Source organism: Cygnus olor (assembly GCF_009769625.2).
Source record: "Cygnus olor isolate bCygOlo1 chromosome W unlocalized genomic scaffold, bCygOlo1.pri.v2 SUPER_W7, whole genome shotgun sequence".
Taxonomy (NCBI): Eukaryota; Metazoa; Chordata; class Aves; order Anseriformes; family Anatidae; genus Cygnus; species Cygnus olor.
Genome location: NW_024429078.1, coordinates 578,566 through 586,886, shown reverse-complemented (window position 1 = coordinate 586,886; position 8,321 = coordinate 578,566). Strand labels below are relative to the sequence as shown.

General features: G+C 45.7%; 1 protein-coding gene across 1 annotated transcript in view; it reads right to left on the bottom strand.

Annotated features, from left to right (window-relative positions):
* Positions 1–8,321, bottom strand: part of LOC121063021 (CUGBP Elav-like family member 4) — a 1,483,068-nt gene that overhangs the window by 1,333,497 nt on the left and 141,250 nt on the right. The window lies entirely within an intron of this gene.

Sequence of the window (8,321 nt, the reverse complement as noted above, 5' to 3'; positions counted from 1 at the left end):
ACTGTTATTCCAGTCTAACAATTTACTATTTGAATGCCCAATTTAATCATCAAATCCCTTCCCAACAAGTTAGTCCCTGCCTTGGGTACATACAGTAATTGCCCAGAGATCATTTTATCCCCTAGCCTCAGCTTGGTATCCCCCAAAGGTGGCGCTGTTATCCCAGCCCCTTCTACCCCCATCACTTTTTAGGGTTTCATGAGTTAATTTAATCCCTGATACTTTACAGGCCAGTAATGACCTAGCTGCTCCAGTGTATTGGGGGGAGGGGGGGGGGGGCTGCAGTGGCAGCCCCCACGAGGAGAATCCAGAAGCCTCCCCGTGGCAGATAAGGGACAATTTCATCCGGCCCCAAAGGGGCCCACCACTGCCCAGAGCCAAGCCATGAGCAACACAGTCCCTGCCTCTGTGAGGGCACATCCACGAAAACAAACAAACAAACAAACAAAAACCTGCTGCTCAACAGAAGCTGGGAGAGCGAGGAGGGAGAATCCTCCCTACAGACACCAAAGTCAGCACAAAAGGAGAGGGTGGAGACGCTCCAGGCGCCGGAGCCGAAGCCCCCCTGCGGCCTGTGGAGAGGCCCCCGGTGGAGCAGGCTGCCCCCCCGTCCCCCCCCTTCTCGATACTTGGGAAACTGACCAAACACCATAGCAAATATACCAAAACATCTAGACTGTTACTTAGATAATGCCTACATCCTCTTTCCCTGCTCATTCAACTTTCCCAACTCATTCAAAAAACAGCTCTGTCAAACATTACATACCACACCTTTAACACTTTCAATAACCCTTTTTAACACTTCTTTTTATCTTTCTCCAGCCTGTACTTTCACCAAAGTCTCAGTCAGGGGCCAACTTAATTCCATACCTTTCTCCCTCCAGGATGCTGAAACAACATATCAGTATACCATATTTCATCCCATTTTCCTTCTCTCCTCCTTCTTCCACTCCGGATATTCCTACCTGAAGTGGCCAGCCTGGCCACACTTAAAACATCCCATCAAAGCCTGTCCCTGCTAAGATTCAGGCCGCAACACAGGTAGCTTTCCTTGCCTGCCATTCCTTCATCTCTCTTCCTCTCCTTTCCATCCTGGCCCTGACTCCCCCTGAAGATTTTCTTCCTCTTTCTCCAGCCCTCTGCCTCACTACCTGCTACACTGTCAATACCATTAGTTTCACTCTCTGCTTTTCCTTCTCATCTCCCCTCCTGACACACACCTCCAGGGCCTCCCGCAGGAGGGCCCCCCACAGTGATGGTTCACTACATCCCCCCACCTTCTGGAGCATTTTCTGTGTATCTTGCCAGGCTTTAATCACAAAATGAACTTTCAAGAGCCCCCGGGACACCGGGTCCTCAGGATTTATCCCCAAGTACTTTCTCATTCTGACCCCAAGTCTCTCATATGATTTCTGTGTTGCACACTATTATTATTCCAGCCAGGATCGGCAAGTGGGTATTTCTGCCCTGCCGGTATTACCCCTGGTCCTGGAGGATGAGCTCTTTCCCATTTTTGTATAGCAGCTCTCCTCCTGATCATTCCCATTTCTTTCCCTGTAAACAACATATTTATATACATAATTCCCCCCCCAAGAGTATAAGTTAAGTCCTAGGAACTGGTCTAATAGTTCAGCTAGCCTGTTGGGGTCCTCAATTAAAGACCATCTCCTTAAAACTCCTAACCTCTCTGCTGGTAAGGAGGGGGGAAGTTCACCTAAGAGGATACACAGTTAGTGTTAGTACTGTCAGTATCAGGGAAGGCAAAATTCTCAGTACCTCTTCTACCTTGTTCTAATTCTTGCCAGAGCCTGGAGTATGCTCTTCTCTAGGGACAGTGTTAATTGCAGTCCCTGTCTCCCTTCCTGGAGCGACTGCTGCTGCCACCGGTGCAATATTAGGATTATAGGGAGCATAACTTGGCTCCTCCTCCTAAAAAAAAAAGGAATCTTATTGTTTACACATAAATTTAAAGCCTGAATTTTCATCAGACCCCTATTTTGGCCAAAATACTGCTGTTTCCTTAATTGGTTCTTTTGTCCAGACTAATACACAGTATTTAACCTTTTTTTTTTCTTTTATCATCTCGTCTAATTTTGAGATTATTTTTCCAATTTCTTATCATTCTTCAGGAAGAACTGTCGGTAGGCATTCCCCCAGGGATATTTCCCTGTCCCCTGGAACTCATATTTCCCATTTTTCCTAGCCCTTGTCAGTGTGCTGCTACAGAAATTTCCCTCCTGCAGGGTACCACACACTAACGTTCCGATTCTGGAAAATGGGGGTGTACTGCCAAGCACTTCCCCGTGCAAGGATTACTGTACACCAAATTTCCCTGGTGTACTGCCAAGCACTTCCCTGTGCAAGGGCTTACCGTACACCAAATTTCCCGAGACTCTTCCTTTCTCTCCCTTATCTCACGCTTCGTCCGTCTCCGGCCGCGCCCCTCGCGGAGCTACGGAACCGCGGATCAGGACTCCATGCTCGCTTCGTCCAAAAGTTCGTCTCAATCACACGTCACACAGAGTCTCACCCGACCCCCAAGGCAATACTTAATATTTCTTACCTTGGTCTGTGCACAGAGTTACCGGATCAATTCTTAAACCCGGAGTGCCTACCTTCTTCCCTTCCCCACTACTTCATGGATCCTGCCTCTTTAATCAGTCTCGGGCCCTCTGTCAGCTCTCCGCAGAACCGCCACCGTCGATGCCACCGTCGATGCACACGACCGCTGAAATCAGCGGGGCATGCCTTCCTGCTGCTCTGGTGGTGGGGCTCCCTGGTAGGTGACTGGATCCTGGACGAGCCCCCAAATTGTGAGAAACACTCTGTAGCCAATAACTTAGGCTCAGGTGAGGATCTCAGTGAAGTAGTAATTTATTCGCGATTGCAATGGCGGGCGTCCCACAAGCAGGAGCGCACCTACTGGTTCCATAACAGTTGATATACTTTTTGATGACAGGACCCTCCCGTTTCCCCACTGAGTGGGTAATCCAGGTTCACAATCTATCTGATGCTTCACAGACAATGCATGGCCTTCAGTTGCCAGCCTGTTAAATTTCAAATTTCTTCTGAATTTTTTACTGTTTGAAGTGGTAATGTTTCTTCACTTATCTGACTTGACACTGTGATTTTCACCTAATTGTTCTAAGGAGTCTGGTTGTCTGCATTTTACAAGGTCGCCTGCTAAGTTTTCTTATCACTGCAAGCATATCTCAATACCCCATTCCTTACCTTTAAACAATGTAACTCTGCAAAAACAACATTTTTATTCCCACACAGGAAAAAATAAAATGACCTTCCAGCTCCCCTGGCTGTATCTCTAAAGGGAGGCAGCTTTACAGGGCACTTAAAGAAAGAGGATTGGCTCCTCATTTGAGCTGCACTGATATAAAGTAGCTTAAATTCCACAAGAGTCCATGGAGCTCCTCTGAATTTACACCCAGCAAAAGAGAGAACAGAATAGGAACTCCCCTCGCTGAGAAGCACATTTCTTAGCTGCACAATGAACATCACATTAGATTATCCAAACTGAAATAATTGTAAATACCCATTTTATCTGGACCCATTTGTGCTGTCTGCTTAATTGTTGCACTTCACTCAACAAGGACAATGAAATTAGTTTGGACAGGCTCACTTCAGAGGCATTACCACTGTGCTATGGCATCTTGAGCTCGGAGCGCTGATGGAAAAGGTTTGATGCTTAATAGAATAAAAATAAAAGAGAAACACAGCAATACAGATAAATTTGGGACCTCCACTGGCACCTGAGACATTCTCTTTGAAGGGTGTCACATCTGTTTTATTCATTCACGTTTGTACAGCCTGCAATACAGCTTCTAAAAACCATACTGAGCCCACAAACACGTTTCCCCAGGCTTCCCTCAGCAGCTGTCTGACTCCTGGATGCCAGTGATATGCTGTACCCAGCTTCTCCTGGAGCATCTCTGCATCTCCCCTCCCAGCTGAAAATACAGCAACATCAAGCAATGAAGATGCTGTTGCAAGTTGCTGCCACCAAAATAGCTAGCCTGTAAGGCTTTCCCACCACCACCTCCCCTTCCCCGTGCAGGATCAGGTACAGAAAAATCGATCCCCAGTTGTTCTAAGGAAGAACAGAAGCGAACCACCCTCTGACTGCTTTTTCTTCTCTTGGGCAACGTGAGCCTACGCTGAAAAATTTTTATAAAAAAATATATGCTGAGCCTCATAATTTCAAAAAAACATCACATTTACAAGCTGGATCTACATATGTGCAGCATCACAAAATGAGAAAATGATCAGTAGCCCAGTCTCTCCCCTTTTCTGGAGAAATTACATGATCTCCCAGGCAGAAGTAGTTGGGAAACAGCGTGTTCTGCCTTAGCGGCTCTAATCTCAACTCATTTCATGAGGCAGGCACTATGCAAGCACAGGGTAATGTTTCCAGCAAATCTACAAAGGAGATAAGAGACAGCAAGGACAAACATGCAGAGTGTCATAAGTGAGACCACGCAATTTTCTGGTCTATCAAAAATATTTTATTAATTAAGTAAGCAGGCACAAGCAAAACAGCGCTGGGCGGCCAGGGAGTCTCCGCTCCGCAACGGCACGCAACTTTCCTTTTTTCGCATCGCTGTTTTATAGCATCCAAGTTCCTGTTGAATCTCTTGAGGCTGCGCAGTCCGTTGTTGGGGGGTCGTCGCTCCTCTCTCAGTGTTCATGCGTTATGCTCGTGCTCAGGAAAGGGGGTAGTGAAGCGATGCCTTGCGATCACAGAGTCTTTATTTCATCAAGGATGTTTGCCCAGCACCCCCTTCCCCACTATCTACTTTCTTAATCCTCCCCCTTAACAAGGCCATAAATTGTGAAACCTTATCTTCTCAGTATATTCTCTGCATTCCTTTTAGAGACAATGAACAAACACCCGCTAATTTATCACAATCCCTCCTTTTTCTTTTTCTAACAAATTTTGTTCATTGAATTTCTGAAGCACTAGTTTGCTCAACATTAAGGTCTCTGTGTCATCTTCCTCTTGTTCAAGAGATTCATATTTGGTGCGTATAAGCATAAGGTGAGCTGCCTCTAATCGGCTTTTTACAATCGTGATTACTCGATTAAATATGCATGGTCCAAAAGTTAATGCTAATATAAGCAGCAGCAAAGGTCCTGTTAAAGTCGATAGTAGTGTGGTAAGCCAAGGTGAGTAATTAAACCAGGATTCGTACCAATTCTGGCGGGCTTCATTTTCCCTTTTTCGTTTCTCCAACCCTTCTCTCAATTTGGTCATTGTGTCCCTCACTACTCCAGTGTGATCAGCATATACACAACACTCCTCTCGTAGGGCTGCACACAATCCTCCTTGCTGTAGGAAAAGCAGATCTAATCCCCTACGATTTTGTAGTACTACTTCAGATAAGGATCGCACAGATTTCTCTAAAGCTGATATAGATTGCTCGATACGGGCCAAATCCTCATCTACAGCAATGTGTAGAGAAGTAAATTCTTGGCTTTGTTTTACCAGAGAGGTAATTCCAGTTCCGGCTCCTGCAGCCCCCAGAATCATCAGAGTGGCTAAAGTAACAGCCGTAATAGGCTCTCTCCTCCTTAAGTGATTTTTTGCCATAGCATGTTGGATGTACATATACTCCTCAGAATGGTAAAGAATCCTAGGTATAATTACTACCTGTACACAAAAATCATGTGAAGAGTTAAACAATTTTAAAGATAGACATGGTGTTACCCCTAAAGACGAACATACCCATCTAGTGTTCTTTGCAGGAATTAACCAGTTATGTGACTGATACCCATTTTCAGTAATATTACATAAATCCTTTTTCCCTTTTGGAACTGTCCCTACACATCTACCTTTTCCTGTAACCTGAGTTAGCGTTATCCCAACCTCCTGTCCCCAGCTACATTTGTAGGGACTAGTTTCATTCGAATACTCAAGGGTCCCCATATCCCCTATTGCTTCGTAGTACGGAGGCCTAATACTAACACATAGCCAACACCCTCTTGTTACGTCCGGGTTGGTTTGATTAAGCACTTGGAAACTAGCATTTATGACTTTCCACATGCCACTTATAGGGGCAACCATATCTCCCTCTGTAACACTAGGGAATTGGGTCAGAGAGGATGTTGTTTCGGTCACACTCATGCTTTTGCTAGATTGTGTGGGGTGGGGCACCGTATAAAGTGGTCCCAAACTTTGGTTGGACCCCACGGGTCGCGGTGCCTCTGGTAGCCTATTTTTCTTAATTAGAATAAATCCTCCTCTGTCGCCCCCATGCTCATAATATCGTATTCCCCAAGTTCTTCCAAAAATCCATCCCTGATCCATAGGGTTAGTTACATTTATCCATAAAAATGTGCAATTTCCCCCAACGAGGGGAGCCCCACGAATCCCCCTTGCTACTCTGCGGTTTATACAGCCCTTAGGTCCAAATTGGACAGCTAAATATTTGTCTTTTTCCCCACCTGAGGCAATAGTCTCACATCCCCAGGAAGCGCAAAAATACTGAGCTGGGGCATTACAGTAACCTTTTCCTGGATGGGAGGCTGGACAAAGATAGAAATCTGATCGATTATTGCACGGTTCTACGGTTGTTATTTTGCAAAGGTCTGTCTTAAAACTGGGGGCACCAGCCGTAATGATTTGTTGTACCATAGTGGTGTCTTCCCCTCTTATCAGACTCCACTGGAAAGGCTGGTGTGGGTGGTGTTGAGTCGCTATGCAGGAGGTGATCACTGCGAGGACCCCTAAATACCAATAGGAATGGCCGAGACCCATTTTTCCCCACTAATTCACTCCTCTGCCTTGCTCGTCAGTTGGGTTGCAACCAACTACGAGGTCTTAGTTCTTCTCGGCAGCAGTAGTGTTCTTCAGGGGAGGGCCTTTGCCTTAACCCACAATACTTATCGGGACCGTCGCAAGGTGAGCTTCAGATCATCAGTTCCCGGAGTAACCTCCCACTTTTCATCGCGGATGGGTCCCTTAATGCGGCTGGCGTGTGTCCATCCCTTTTCTGCAGTTCGAACAGCAGTTTCTGTAGTGAGCAGAACAACATAGGGACCTTCCCATTGTGGTGTCAGTGAAACTTCTTTCCATGTCTTTACCAGGACTTTATCTCCCGGTCGTATTTTATGTATTGTCATGTCCAGCGGGGGACGCTGTGCAACTAGGCCCTTTTTCTGCAGTTCCTTGCGCCTATTCATTAATTGTATTAGATAGGGTTTTAATTGGGCATCTTGCAAATGGGGGTGATCAGGGGGTACTTCCAAATCATAAGGCATGCCATACAGCATTTCAAAGGGCGAGATTCCCAGATCGGTCCTGGGTTGGGTGCGTATATTTAGCAAAGCTAGTGGCAAGCATTTTATCCAGGAAGCCTTTGTTTCTAGCATCAGCTTAGTCAGTTGCCTTTTAATTTCCCCATTCATTCGTTCTACTTTTCCTGAACTTTGAGGATGCCAGGGAGTATGATATTCCCAATTGATTCCCAAAGCTTTCATAGTATCACGGGATATCTTAGATACAAAATGTGGTCCCCTGTCAGAGTCAATTGTTTCCACAATCCCATATCGGGGAATTATATTTTCTAACAATATTCTCACCACGGTTTGCGCAGTAGCTCTTACCGCAGGAAATGCTTCAACAAAATTAGTGAAGTGGTCTATAATGACCAATAAATATTTATATCTTCCTGTTTTTGGAAGTTCAGTGAAGTCCAATTGAATTTTTGCAAAAGGTCGGTGAGCCAATTCCCGTCCACCGGGAACTCTTCTCCGCATGTGCTGAGCATTTACCCTCCGGCAAGTTATGCAGTCATTTACAATTCTTTTTGCTATGTTATATACCCCTATACACATGTAATTTGTAGCAAATTGATCTACCAACGCCTGAGTACCCCAGTGTGTACGCTCATGTAGTCTCCGTAGCACCCTCAGAGCCATTGCTTTCGGTATTACCTTACGCCCATCGGTAAGGACCCATTCTCCTTTTTCAGTTTCCCTTATTCCCATCTGTTTCATTTTCTGCTTTTCTACAGCAGTAAAGCAGAGCAATGGGAGCGGAATAGGCCCATTCGACCACAGCGATTGAGCCGGTCCACACTTGTAACAATTTTTATAAGGAGGTGTTTCTTTTTCAGAGCAGTTGCACTCTATTCCCTCGACTCCCCACTCACTCCAGCAATCATAGCAGGGGAATTTCTTTAAATCCTTCCCCCTGCCGCAACTCGGACAGTCCGCCCTCTTAGCTATTTCATATACACACATGAGTGCTGCTCGTTTTGCCTCCTGGTCTGCCAAATTATTTCCCCTAATTTGAGGGTTTGTTCCCT